This window comes from Aedes albopictus, chromosome 3, assembly GCF_035046485.1.
Source record: "Aedes albopictus strain Foshan chromosome 3, AalbF5, whole genome shotgun sequence".
Taxonomy (NCBI): domain Eukaryota; kingdom Metazoa; phylum Arthropoda; class Insecta; order Diptera; family Culicidae; genus Aedes; species Aedes albopictus.
In genome coordinates, this window is record NC_085138.1 from 362,131,569 (window position 1) to 362,146,714 (window position 15,146).

Sequence of the window (15,146 nt, forward strand, 5' to 3'; positions counted from 1 at the left end):
ATTCGAAACTTTCTGAAACAACTCTAAAATCTGTCAAAAATCCTCTGAAGCTGCCTGAAATGCCTTTGAAATCCCCCTAAAACCCTCTCGGCCTCATGTGACGCATCTGCGATCCTCCGAAGGCATCGAAAACGCTTCTGAAACCCGCCGAAAATGCTCTTAAATTTCTTGAAATGTCTTCGAATCCCCCTCAATGTCTCTGAAGTTTCGCTTAAATCTCCTCAGCCCCCGCAATGCAAGTGCGACCCTCCACAACCACCGAAAACACCACCGTAACGCCTCTGAAACCCGCCAACAATCCTTTGAAGCTTCCTGATATTCTCCGAAATCCCCTTAAAACCCCTTCGTAGGCCATGTTACGCACCTGAGACCTCCTGAAACCCCCGACAATCCTCTGAAACTTCCTGAAATGTCTCCCAAGTATCTCAAAACCACCTTGGCCTCCTTTTAACGCACCTGTAACTATGAGAAACCACCGAAAATGCCTTAAGCTGTTAGTACGCAGGGTCAAATATTTGTTCAAAAAGAAACCACTGCTCAAACATCTTGTTTGACTCGATCGAATTTTCATTAGTGTCAAACAGATGTTGCTTCTTGAGTTTATTTCAATTCGAAAATGCACTGAAACTTCCTCAAATGCCATCGAAATGCCCCTAAAATCCCTTACGACCTTATGTAACGCACCTATGAACCTCTGAAACTTCCGAAAATGCCTCTGCAACGCATCCGAAACCGAAAATGCTCTGAAGCTTTCTGGAATGCCTCCGAAATTCTGCCCGAAATTCTTCAAATATCTCCGGAATCCCCCTGAAATCCCCTTGGCCCCCTTATAACGCACCTGAAACCCTCCAAAACCACCGAGAACGCCTCTGAAACCCAACAAAAATGCTCTGAAACTTCCTGAAATGCCTCTAAAAACCCCCGCGGACCTCACGTAACGCACCTGAGACCCTCCTAAACCAACGAAAACACCCCTGAAACCCGTCGAAACGCTTCTAAGAACCCCTAATAAGTCTCGATACCCCCTGGAATGCCTTTGAGACCCGCCGGAGCACTCTGGAACCCGTTGAACTTAAAAATTCTGGTTCTCAACCGTGTTTCAACCAAACTTGCTTGAGAAATTGTACTTGTTTCCAGAGAATTTGAATGCATCGATCATTCCTGCGGGGGGCATCCACCCATGGGCTTCGTGGCTGAGTGGTTAGCGGTGTAAGCCTCGGAGTGTGTGTTCGATTCCCGCTCCAGTCGGGGAAAACTTTTTGTCAACCGAAAATTCTCCACTGGTCCACTGGGTGTTATATGCGTTGTTCGTTGTCTAATGTTAGTAATGTTCAGTCTGTGCGGCCTCTGGCCGAAGACGGTGTAATAGTCATTTTAGTCTGTATAAGTCTTTTCCGACCAGCTCTTTAACCTAGCTTGTGATTCATGATTTTACAAGACAAGACTATTTGAACATGATTTCAGAGATTTTGGACACACCGGACACTTTTTCGAATGTTCGGGGAACCTGGTGCATTCAGGGATGTGGCCACTTCTTGACCGGTTCTGGAACCTAGCTTGCGACGTATTCAACTTCATGATTATGCAAGGTAAGACTATTGATACAAATTTTTATGGTTACACTGGTCACTTATCCGGATGCTTCGGGAACCTGCTGTCCCAAGGCCACCTTTTTAATCAGTTCTGAAACCTGGCTTGCGACTTGTCAAACTTTAGGATTTAGTTAGAGAGAGAGATAGAGCAAAACAATACTAATGGAACATGTTTCTATCAATTTTAGGTTTCACTGGCTACATCGCCGGATGTTCCGGAAAGCTGGTGCCAGCAGAGAAGGGGTAGATTTATCTAGCAGTTCTGGAATGTCGCAAGCTAATGTGAAACCTGATCATGATTTAGGATACATTTCGGGACTCTGCTGCCATGGAAAGTGGCTCTAATAACATTGCTTTCAAAAAATTCTCCTGAAATACGTCCATGTATTTTTTTCTTGCATACTTCCAGTCGTTACAAGAATACATCTAGAAATACCTTCAGGTACACCTCCAGGGACTGCTTCAGGGGAACTTCCATTTTTTTTCATGTCTAACCTCATTGCATCCCATGCAAACCAGGAAATACCTGCAAACATTGTGGATGTTCGAGGATTCGACTGTTTTGGGGATAACGATTGGTGGGAGTTCGGCTTTGCAGTCAACAGGTCGAGATCTCTAGAATGACCGTTTAGAATTCGTCTCTACGTTTCGGCAGTTGTTGGTGTCTTCTTCAGGGGAAAATTATGAACGATATTCATGTTTTTTTTCCTGTAGAAAGCACCAAAAATTTCCGAAACGTAGGGACGAATCCTAAACGATCATTCTGTTGACTGCAAAGCCGAACTACCACTAATCGTTAACTAGCAGACATTTTTCCAAAAATCCCTCCAGTTATTTACCGCAGATTTTTTTCTGGAAAGCTTCTATGGATTTTTCAAGTATTCTGGGTTCAGGAATTACCTGAGTAATACGTCCGGAGCTTTACGAAAACATACGTTCAGAGACTTCTTAGAGAATACAGAAACGGAGTAAATATTCATTCTCCAATATCTGAAGTCCGGTGAATCGATTAGGTGGAAACAATATCCCTTAAAATAAACCCTTCAAATACTGAGAGGAAAAGCAAACTTTATATATTTGTAATATAGGGTATCGCAAATGCATTAAAACGTTCAGATATTCTCCTTCATCCGATGTTTCGATGTGCATTACTACATCTTCTTCAAAGACTTGGAAGTGTTAATCGTTTTCGATTTGAAATTTGTCTTCATTTCGCGAATCCGCTTTCATATGCATTTTTTAGAAATGCTCGAAACTGTTTACATTCATGGCTTTTGTCATCGGAAACAGGTTTCGCAGATCCAAGATGTCTTATTTACTTCGATGAACATGTGTAATAAATCTAGATCAACCCTAAGGCTTCCAAGCTATAGAACTCCAGTCATATACTCTCTAGGCGCCTGAATGTAATCAATGCAATAAAATTTATGGGACGAGTGTGTTAGAATACTTTTAAGGCAACAAGATATGAATGACCAGCTGTTTCCGTGGTTAACATGTTCAGATAGCAATCATAAGCCAAACTATCTTGGAGTTAAGGCTTTCATGATAAACATGATCTAGAACAGTTGCCAATCGCCATGTCATTCAATATAACCTTGTGATTTTTGATCGTTGTTATCGAGAAGTCCTTTTTACGGTGGTTTAACATTGTAAGGTTTGCAAAATGTCCCTGAGTTCATGACTTTCATGTTCAACGTAATCTACCCCAACCATCATTGAATTTACGTTTGCGGTTATCATCCGTTGATATCCATTATGCGTCACGATCCAACGAGCAGTTCTTTTTACTGTTGTCGGACACTGACATTGACATTACAAAACGTTCTGCTGCTCAGGATTCCCAAGGTCTACAGAGCCTACATGTTGACTACTTTTCGACCGTTGAATTTATACTCTAGAAGAATGGCCATTTTCAGAGGGCCCATATAGCCACAGCTGTATAGGCGTGGGTATTCAGCATGACCATGCTGGGGGTGACGGGTTCGACTCCCGGTCGATCCAGAAACTTTTCGTAAAGGAAATTTCCATGTCTTTCTTGGGCATGGAGTTTCTTCGTGCCTGCCACACGATATACACATGCAAAATGGTCATTGGCAGAGGAAGCTCTCGGTTAATAACTGTGAAAGTGTTCATAGAACACTAAGCTGAGAAGCAGGTTTTGTCCTAGTGAGGACGTCACGCTTAGAAGAAGAAGAAAGATGGCCATATTGGAGGCCTTTCAAATCTTAATAAAAACGAAAATTGTATTGCTATTTTATCTTGCCGACGTTTCGGTCTGTTGAGGATCTTCTTCTGGGACTCGATAAAATAACAGTATTTTTTTTTGTCAAGACTCGTAGAGTTCAGAATCTATCACCTTCGCCATTGAATTTATGCTTGCAATTCATGGTCGTTGGTATCCATAGTACATCGCAATGTAACGAGGTAATCTTTTTGAGGTTGTACGACATTGTAATCACAGACTGTAATGTTTGCAAAATGTACTATTCAGTAGTCTGTTTCGTTAGAACAGCTATTCAAACGAGAATCAGTAACAATTGGCGGTTCCTGTCTGTTTGACAAAAAGTTGTCGGTGACTGGCTTGAGAATTGAACCCATGATCAACACCTTACTAAGTGAAAGATACAACGCCTTCGACAAGACCCTACAAAGCTCTATCATTTCGTTAAAGAAGATTGTTCAAACCTGTTGCATGATCTACTCGTTTCCAATGAATTTTTGTTGTTATTTTTGTTGTCATGGTATTGCCCACACATACCAACAACCAACACCGCGCAACAGGTGTGCGTGAGATAAGTAGGTATTGCCATCTACCCGTCGTCATCATTCGTCCGTGCATCGTAATTCAACAAGTACCGTGTGCTGTGCTGGTGCGTATCTACCTTTGTATTGGCTTGGTACGCATGGGCTTTTCACCTGAGGGTATGCGTGTGCTTGCTTGCTTGCTAGCTTTACCTGGTGTAATTTGGAATCTCTCCCCATCATTATCCGTCGTCATCATCGTCATTGTTGATCATCATTGACGACGACGACGACGTAGTCGTCCAGTGCGGCCTCACCTCACTCACTCACTGTGCTTGTGCTATGCTGCTCGTTTGTTCAGTTCAATAGTTTGTGTTGTCGGGAGCTATTTAGAGAGTGCGGTCGGATTCACCTTAACGATATTACATTTTAATTGTTTTTATTGTTTGTAAGTTTTTTATGAGTGAATTTTGTTAATTATTCGTGTTACTTTGAATCGTCTTGTAAGGTGAGTGATATATAGTGCTTGACCTACAAAACCTCGACTGTTCGGGAGTTGCTTTTTTCATTGAACGGCAACATATTGTCCGAATCTCGTTTAAGGTGCGTCGTCAATTTGTGCAAACTGATAAGAGGTCTGTCTCGAATTGTTCAAGTACATGATTCGGTGTGTTAATTTCTGCATTGGAATCGTTTTGGCGTGAACATTCCAAATGGTGCGTACCCCAGACCCCTCTAGTTAAAGTGCGTGGCGGCGCGTTCGGTTCAGTTTGGTTCAGTTCAATTCAGCTCGCTTGGACAGCTTTCCGGGTTAGGTCAGTTATACATACCTCTTCTAAAGCGATGCGATGGAGAGGAGATGGCTACCACTGCCACCGACCGACCGCGCCGCCGTCTTCAACCTGTTTTGGAATTTCACGTCTGGCAAGAAGACGGCTGTGAGTCCGCCGAACTCACTGGATGGGTTTGGTTGTTGGTTGAATTGAATGGTCGCGATTGTGTGTGCGCGGGATAATTTCGGTGTTAATTTGTTACGTACGTGTGGTTTGTTGACAGTGACGGGCTAGGCATTAAATTTTGACTATTATCTGCTTTGTCCCGATGTGGTGGCCATTGGGTATGACGTGGTGGGAAAATTGAGTATGCTGAATGGAACCTGACTGCTGTTGAATAAATACTTATTCGGATATCTTGTTGTATTGTCGTTCTACACATATCTAGCCTCAGTATACTTCATAGTCATAGGAAATTCCATTTTATGTTGAACAATTATGCGTAAAATAACATATTAGGGATATGAAATATTTCGCTATATGGGTCGCTAAATTTATAACGTGATTGTCTCTATGCTAAATTTATGGGTTATAGGTGTACTTCGTATCTGCTAATCTGAACTTATAGCGTAATTGATCCAAAAGTGGACCCCTTAGTTGGTGAATTTGGCTCTGATTGGTAAAACAGTGTGGTTTTCCTCTTCTTCTTGGCCAAACGTCTCTAAACAAAGCCTGCTTCTCAGCTTAGTATTCTATGAGAACTCCACAGTTATTAACTGAGAGCTTCATCTGCCAATGGTAATTTTGCATGTGTATATCGTGTGGCAGGCACGAAGATACTCTATGGCCAAGGAAGTTAAGGAAATTTCTTTTACGAAAAATTCCTGGTCCGACCGAGAATCACGATGGTCCGCCCATCGTGCTCTCTGCGCCCCACGCCTTCTTGTACCAACCGGATGGTTAGCAAACACTAACTTTGCAGGGTTGTTGTCCGGCATTAGCGCAACATGTCCTGCCCACCGTATCCGTCCAGCTTTAGCCACTTTCAGGATGTTGGGTTCACCGAGCGAGCTCGTGGTTCATCCTTCTCTGCCACATGCCGTTCTCCTGCACACCGCCGAAGATCGTCCTTAGCACGCGTCGCTCGAAAACTCCGAGTGCTTGCAGGTCCTCCGGTTTTATTACCGTCTTGTACATGGTACATTTGGTGCAGTTTCTTCTGGAACCCATAGTAGGCACGACTTCCACTGATGATGCGCCTTCGTATTTCACGGCTCACGTTATTGTCAGCCGTTAGCAAGGAACCGAGGTAGACGAATTCTTCTACCACCTCGAAAACATCTCCGTCTATCGTAACATCGCTGTCAAGGTTTGTCCTGTCTCGCTCAGTCCCACCTACCAGCATGTACTTTGTCTTAGCCGCATTCACCACCAGTCCGACCTTTGCTGCTTCACGTATCAGGCGGGTGTACTGTTCTGCCACCGTTCCAAATATTCTGGCAATAATATCCATGTCATCCGCAAAACAGACAAATTGGCCGGATTTCGTGATGATCGAACCCCGGCTGTTGAACCCGGCTCTTCGCATAACACTTTCCAGGGCGATGTTAAATAGTAGGCAGGAAAGTCCATCATCTTGTCGTAGTCCCCGTCGAGATTTGAATGAACTGAATAGTTCACCCGAAATCCTTACGCTGTTCTGCACACCGTCCATCGTTGCTCTTATCAGTCTGGTAAGCTCCCCGGATAAGCTGTCTCGTCCATGGTTTTCCATAGCTCTATGCGATCTATGCTATCGTATGCCGCCTTGATGTCGATGAACAGGTGATGCGTTGGGACTTGGTATTCACGGCATTTCTGGAGGATTTTGCCGTACGGTGAAGATCTGGTCCGTTGTCGACCGGCCGTCGATAAAACCGGCTTGGTATCTTCCCACGAACTCATTTACTTTAGGCCAACTTTTCTGGGCCCATCTTGATGAGTTCTGCTGCGATTCCGTCCTTACCAGCCGCTTTGTTATTTTTGAGCTGGTGGATAGCATCCATAACTTCCCTTAGCGTGGGAGTTGGTTCGTTCCCGTCCTCTGCTGCACCAACATAGTCATTTCGTCCGCTGCCTTGATCCCCCGTGCCTACAATCTCTTCGCCATTCAGGTGCTCGTCGAAGTGCTGGTTCCACCTTTCGATCACTTCACGTTTGTCCGTCAGGAGGCTCCCGTCCTTATCCCAGCAGATTTCGGCTTGCGGCACGTAGCCTTTGCGGGATGCATTGAGCTTATGGTAGAACTTACATGATTCTTGTGAACGGCACAGCAGTTCCATTTCCTCGCTCTCCGCTTCTTCCAATCTATTATGTAAGAGTATATGAAAAACGAGGGTCTGATGACCATTCGGTCTACACGCTCAAAATTCTTAGTTCAGATATGAGTAAGACCTACGCCAAATCTACCAAATCCCATGCCGTTCATCGGGCTTGCAAACTTACACAAACTTAAAATCGCTCGCATGATTTTGTTGTGACAGTGACTACCCACTCAATGCAACATTGGTTTGTGCCAACTTAAGCAGATGTTAAATATCGTTCACCACGTAGGGTTTTGACCCCATTCCCGGCACTACAGATAAAAAAAATGTGCATTACCCAAGTTCACAACGAAACCAACGTTTTCGTCTACTTCTTCCAGTATTGTAAACATTCGACATTTTTCACTACCTTCATTTCGTTGCCGCAGTTGGGTGTCAGCTTGCTCTGTTACATTCGTGCGCTACCGTTACCTCTTACACACGACACGAGCGGTAAAACGAAGTTCAATAAACATAAGAAAGCCTCAAATCAATGTCGTCTGACACGATGACATTTGTCTAATTCTAGCTTTTCGCATAGATTTACAGCCAATTCCGATTATGAATTTGACTTCAAAGCGGCATGGGCGCCCGAAATGTGAATATGCATACAGGCATTGCATTTTTGAGAAATCAAAATGACTGTTTTTGATTTGTTTCTAGTGTCGTAAACTATATGAGTATGAACAATTCCTCTGCAGTGATTCCATCTGGAATTCTTCAAGATATTCCTTCAAAAATTCATCTAGGGATTCCACCATACTTTTCTTTGGGGATTTTTTCTGAGATATCTTTAAAAGGTTATTCCAGTGATTGTTCAAGTACTGTTTTCGAGGTTTCCTTCAGGAATCTCTTCGGAGAACCTTTAAAGTATTTCTGCGGACATTCCTTCAGATATTCCTTCAAATATTTCTACATTTATTTCTTCCAGAATACCGCTGGAGATAGCTCCAATAGTTGCATTTGGAATTATTCGAAGTAGGGTCTTGTACCATTTGGGCAGGTGTACCTATTTTGGGCACTTACCGCTATAACTTCAAATCGATTGATTTGAATTCTTGTACAGCGTTAGATACTGTACGTGCCTAACTCTATACAAAATTTCAAATCAATCGGTTTGAAATTGACTTAGTTATAGCGGCAAGTACCCAAAATAGGTACACCTGCCCAAATGGTACAAGACCCTATTTCAGCAGAAATGTCTTCCAGAAATTTTTTCAGAAAATGTACTAGAGATTATTCAAAAAATAATCCAGGAATTTCTTAAAAAATCCATTAGGAGTCCATTCAAGTATTCCTTCAATAATTCGTCCAGAAATTACTGCAGACATGGATTTCTTCAAATTTTTATCCAGGGATTCCTACAGAAATTCTTCCAGGAATTCGCTAACTTATTATTTTTGGCAGTTTTGTTCTCTTCGTCATTGGGGGTTTTATGAAACCTGTTGAACTCAGATTTGGAATCTAAGCCTGCCTACTTTGCAAGCATATTTTGTGGTAAAATTGCCCGATGGCATAGCCGCCGTTTCTCGATTAGATTCAGAACAACATGAAACAGAGATAACGCAGCCGCTCGCGGGCACAGTCTGCTGCGTACACAGTGCAAGTGACTGTAAGCAAGTCAATTGAATATGCTTAATTGAATGCGATTTAACCCTCTAATACCCAATCCCGCCTTTAGACGGGGTATAGATTAAGCATTTTTGTAATTTTTGTTTCGTGGAAAATCAAAATTTTTATATTTTTGGCTGATATTCAGGACTGTTTTGTATATCTCAAAATAATTTTTGGTGTATTTTAAAGCGTACTTACATTTTTTAAAAATCATTGAAAAATTTATGTTTTAGTCACCTTTCAGAAGTCATTGTTTATTTTGCTTTCATTCGCTGCAATTAACATATCTTAAATTTTTCCCAAATCATTCTATCCTAGTTTAATAGTTTAAGGGAATCGAATACACTCTAAAATTATTTTCCTTAAAATTACACGGAAAATAAAATTTTCCATGAAAAAAAATAAATTAAAAATATTTCGGCAATAATCATAAAATCTCAAAATGTTTTTATCTAAAAAAAATCCGTACCCCAAATAGACTACCAGGAAAAATATAAAAGTGTGGGAATATTCAAAAATAAAAATGAGAAAAATCAAAAACTGATATTCACGAAATCGAGAATTAAAAAGAATCATCTTCAAAAAAAAGGTTTAAATCGATTTTAGATGACGACAAATGATATTTAGATCAAAATCAAAAATTTGGGTATTAGAGGGTTAAATATGTAAACATCACCATTCTTCTGACATGAGCAATTCTCTAGGGGACCTCTCTACTCCCTTGGATGAACTACACATCAAAATTCATGTTTTCTCCCGTAAGTTTCGATGAATAGAAAAAGTGGATTTGACGTTTGGTTCATCCTAGGTGAACCATTTCCCTCGGCCTCTTGAGTTGAATTCAACAGATGACTTGAAAATGAAATGAAATGAATTCAATTCAGTTTGCTTACGCACTGCCCGAGTGAGTGCGCCCGCAGTGGCATAAAACAAACTCATTGCATCTTTAAATGACTGTTGCGGATTTTTAGAAAAAACTTCCACCCTGCGGTAGCCGCCGAGTTCTACCGCAGCTGTCAAAGTCCTACCGCAGGCTTGAAAATCATTCTATCATTGAAACTGAAGGCAAAATCAAAGCATGCTTGCAAGGTGAATTACACTGAAAACCGACAACAAACAATGATCATCGGCGTCGTATTCAAGGCTATCCAAGGCATCGCTAGGGTTCGCTAGGGTAAATCGATGATACCTCAGTGGAAATCAGTAGTCTGACAGCTGCGGTAGCTTTTCGTTCTACCGTAAAACGGAAAGTTTTCTCTAAATTATCAATAAACACAATCAACTCTCTTTCTGATGCATTATAACCTAAGATCTGACAAGCTAAGCACTAGTACCTAGTTTTCCAGCAACTGGCTGAAAGTATTCCCAAATAATCACGCTGTTAAAGCTGTACGTATTGCATAAATAACGCACATATATTGACATGCATTACTCTATATAAAGCATTAAAGTTGAATTAAAGTGGGGAGTGGTGCCTGTATTGTTGAACTCCGATTATACCAGTAAAATCGTAAGTAACTTCGTATGACGGCGAACTTTGTTCGATGGTAGAGTTCTGCGGGGTCCATAGTAAGTTCGAATTCCTGCCAAAATGCGCCTCTGAATTTCTCTGCTGGTGTCGTTGTCGTCGGTCACCAGTGAGCCCAAGTACACGAATTCTTCAACGATTTCATCACCGTCGATATAAATTCGGAGTATCGGGCGCGGTGGTTCCTTCCTGGAGCCCTTTGCCATCATGTACTTTGTCTTCGACACATTAATGACTATCCGATTCGTCTGGCTTCACTCTTTAGTCGTATGTACGTTTCCGCCATCGTCTCAAATTTACGAGCTTCAAAATCAATATCATCAGCGAAACCAAGCAGCTGAACGGACTTCGTAAAAATCGTCCCACTCGTGTTTATCCCCGTTCTCCTTATTACACCTTCTAACGCAATGTTGAACAGCAAGCACGAAAGACCATCACCTTGCCGTAAACCTCTGCGAGATTCGAAGAGACTTGAGACTGTCCCTGATACACGAACTACGCACATCACTCGATCCATCGTCGCTTTGATCAATCGTGTCAGTCTATCCGTGAATCCGTATTCGTGCATAATCTGCCATAGCTGTTCTCGATCGATTGTATCATACGCCGATTTGAAAACGATGAACAAGTGATGTGTGGGCACCTTGTATTCGCGGCATTTCTGCAACACCTGGAGCATGGCGAACATCTGGTCCGTTGTAGCGCGTTTACCCATGAATCCAGCCTGATATTGCCCCACGAACTCTCTTGCAATCGGTGATAGTCGGCGGCATAAAATTTGAGAGAGTATCTTGTAGGCAGCGCTCAGTAGTGTAATCGCGCGGTAGTTCCCGCAATCCAACTTGACGCCGTTTTTGTAGATTGGACACACGATACCTTCCATCCATCCCTCCGGTAATACTTCCTCCTGCTGTAGTGCTCTAACCAGTGCTTCTGCACCGTATTTTAGTAGCTCGCTTGGCAGTTGATCTACTCGCGCGGTACAGCTCTTCCATCGCTTCGCAATCTCGTTCTTCCTGCTGACGCACGGTGTGTTGAAACAGGATTGTTATCGCACTTTCATGAACCTAAAATATTTTTTCGTTATAAGTTAACCTTAGCTGTATATATTAAGATTCTGGAGGTTAAAAAATCTTACATCGGGGAAAATTAAAATAAATTCGATTTTAGTAGTTTACCACTTTTCCCATATGATATGGTATTACGCAAATCTAATGAACATAAACTCCGCTAGAAAAAGTCCCCTTTCTATTAATAAATTTGAAACCATTTAGAGAGAAACGAATGTCAAAGTCTTGACAACGAGTTTAAATTTGTTTGGCGTTCGTTTCATGTGTCCAGCCCACTACAGTCTGCCGAAAGTCATAAATCATAAAAGTCTACATTTCATCCATTTAATGGAGGTAAACTTAGTGCGACTCATACATTTGAGGAAGCGTCATACACCTGTAACTCATACCATTTGCAGCACATACCCTTTATGTGCTAATTTGCCTGAAATGGCGGGTATTTGTTGCACATACTTTGCATGCCAAACCACATCCACATGGATATTTGCCAAAAAGTATTAGTCAACTATACTGAGCGTGCATGACTCTGATCTGTTGAGGACTTTTGTCCATACAAAATCTTAAAATTTTCAAAAACCTTTTTTCCTTGTTACATACTTCTAAAATGATACCTATAGGGTTAAGTGAGCTGTTGGGTTTCAAATAACAAAAAGTTGACGCAAAATACATAAGATTGCGTTGTCATATTATGTTAATGCATTCAAAAATGATTATTCAACATTTGGTTTAAAATAAGGCACACTGTGCCAAGTTAAAACGGGTGGGGTAAGAAGAAACACCAGGTTAACGTGATATTATCTAGTCATGATTAGCAATTTGAATGTCATAACAGTTTTTTTAATCAAACAATCATTTGGTCAAGGATAATTATACAAATTGTATTGAAATATTTTTCAAAACATCACAAGTTTTTATTAAGAATTTACCGAATGCAACGCATGCTTAATATATGTCAATGTGAATGGCATCTTATAGTATAAGTCTAAAATATATTGGAAACATATCAATTTGCAAGTAATCTGACGAATTTCAATAATGGTAGTCTCGTGCAGTGATTTTTTTCTATGTTCGTCTGGGGTATCTGTAGTTTTATTTCATAAGACACTTTGGTCTTGATAAAAACTACATGCATTTTAATGGTTTCAATGTTATGACTGCATAAAATAAAGTTTTTTTTTCCAAGTAAAATCCCTTCATTTTTGCTAAGTGAGTTTGACAACAGATTCAGTATGGGGAGAAATGTCTCTTGTCCTTGCAGAGCGTGATGAAAACGAATTAAAAAGTCACCCTTACACTCGATACCTTCCAACCATATTCTATGTATTATAACTATTTAGCAATCTAAATCTATCCAATTATTCCGAAATAAAGCATAAAATAATCAATAAAAGTTCTTAATAAGTTGTATTGAAACCTCAAATTGCGTCAATCTTGCCTCACTTTACACATCACTGTTGTTGTTTTTTTAAATATATTTTATGACATGCCCAGAACATTGATGTCTTCTTAATATTTTTCTACATTTTCAATTTTCATTTTATCTGTAGGTTTAGTTAAATTTGTTCTCAGCATAAACAACAATGGACATGTCTAAAACTAAGCTAAAAAGAAAATAGAGTTAAGGACTGTTCCTTTTAATTGCACTACGGTTTTGCATTCTTTGATAGATATTTCAACCTCAACTGTTAGGTCATCTTCAGTGTCTCGTACTTAATCCGATATTTTGTTTACGTACATGTATTCCGTTAACATGCCCAGGTTCATCATCATCAAATCTTAAACTGTTTCAATCAAACATTGATTGATTTCACAAAAAAAAGTGATTACATATGCTTACCTTAAAGGGCGTGTGCCGAATGAGTAATCAAAAGCTATTCTCTAAGGGCTGATTTTTTCACCTCGGATTAACCGGTAAACCAAGCTTACCCATATAGTTAAACCTGGTTTAACGCTTAATTGCTAGTTTCCACTTCGTACGTACTGTGTAAAAAGATAGGACAAGTAATGGTCAAGTAATGATTCCGCTTCAAAATTACTTGTGCAGTTCGCAGATGGCAAGTAAGGAAAAAAGTGTAACACTCGTAACGCCTCCCGTGCGAATCAAATGGAGCTGTCTCTTTTCCTTGCGGAAAAATAGTCTGCGCTATTATTCCGTAAGGAAAAGTAACGTTTCTCCCCATACTGGAGCAGTTGTCAAAATTACTTAGGGAAAAAGGTGGAATTTTACTAGAGCGCTCTACTTGGCAACAAGAAACTAAGCTTAAGCCAGGGTGAAACAATCGGCCCTATGTGTCCAACATGCAAACAAAAGTATTCATAGGGTATTGGTTCCCTTCTTAAGCATGTGGCTCCCATTTTCATCCTACGAAAAACAAAGGATTGAAGCGCTGTTTGTTTTGTTTGGTATTTTTGTATTTTTTGTTAGAAGTGAGCACCCATGAAAACAAAAAGAACGGAATCAATCGGTGCCGTAATCGCTTGTTTTCGAATAGGATGAATATGGGAGCGTGAGATTAATGATGGAACACATACCCTAGGATGAATTTTCACTTTTTAGTAAAACATCGAGCCCTGCAAAATCAGAGCACAATATACATAAAAGTTCTTATTATATTCGAAGAGTTATAAGTATTTCTGCTTAACTAGCTCAAAACAAGTTAATTTACAGTTAACATGAACGTTAAAAAATACGCGTGATTAAGTCACCACATTTGTTTAATGATTTCCCAATCGAAGCATCTTTCGTGGCGGGATGCTAACATAAGGCTGAATTTCAAAAGGCTGAATGCACAAAAGGCTGAACACGAAAGGCTGAAAGTAACATAAGGCTGAATTTTTGATTACAAAAAGTTTCTGGCCCGAGGGAGAATCGAGCCCGTCACCCTCAGCATGACTACCCGTTCGCTAACACTAGTTTACAAAATAAAATAAAAGTCGTGAACTTCTGTCCACGACCAAAATTTTTGAAGCACAATTTAGCGCTGATTTCGAAACCGTTGTGGGGTGCAATCGAATAAAAACCGCGGCGATTACTTCGAAATAAAACTCTTTATTAATCAAACGTGTTTTACACGAGCGCGTCTTGTTTACTTCTGACAACTCTCTCTTAGGGTGGTTACGTAAAATACTATTGTCGATAGGGTGGCTCCAAATGGACCGCCACATGCGCCCCCCCCAGTTACACCATGAATCGAACACGGTGTCCTGCTGGCGTTATCACTGTGTGACGATCATCTTGGGGGTAACTTGACAAATTTTGATCGCAGATGAAGGCAGGCTTCACTCGGTCGACTGATACTACCTGTTTCTTCCCGAACACCAGAATCTCAAAATATTTATCGCTTCGCTTAACAACTTCATATGGTCCTTCATAAGGCTGTTGCAGAGGTCGTTTGACTGCATCGATTCGCACGAACACATGGCTGCAATCATTCAATTTAGGGTTCATGAAAACTCGTTCTTTCGAATGACGTGTGCCTTCA

General features: G+C 40.9%; 1 protein-coding gene across 5 annotated transcripts in view; it reads left to right on the top strand.

The window, feature by feature from the left end:
- The window catches only part of LOC109416894 (RNA-binding protein fusilli), a 280,572-nt gene that overhangs the window by 34,449 nt on the left and 230,977 nt on the right, over positions 1-15,146 (top strand). Inside the window, exon 1 of one of the 5 annotated variants that reach the window (XM_062855430.1) lies at positions 4,541-4,845. The exons of the other annotated variants lie outside the window; for them this stretch is intronic. The gene's annotated coding sequence lies outside the window, so the exon portion shown is untranslated. Of the gene's footprint in view, positions 1-4,540; positions 4,846-15,146 lie in introns of those variants that run through there. 5 annotated transcript variants of the gene reach the window in all.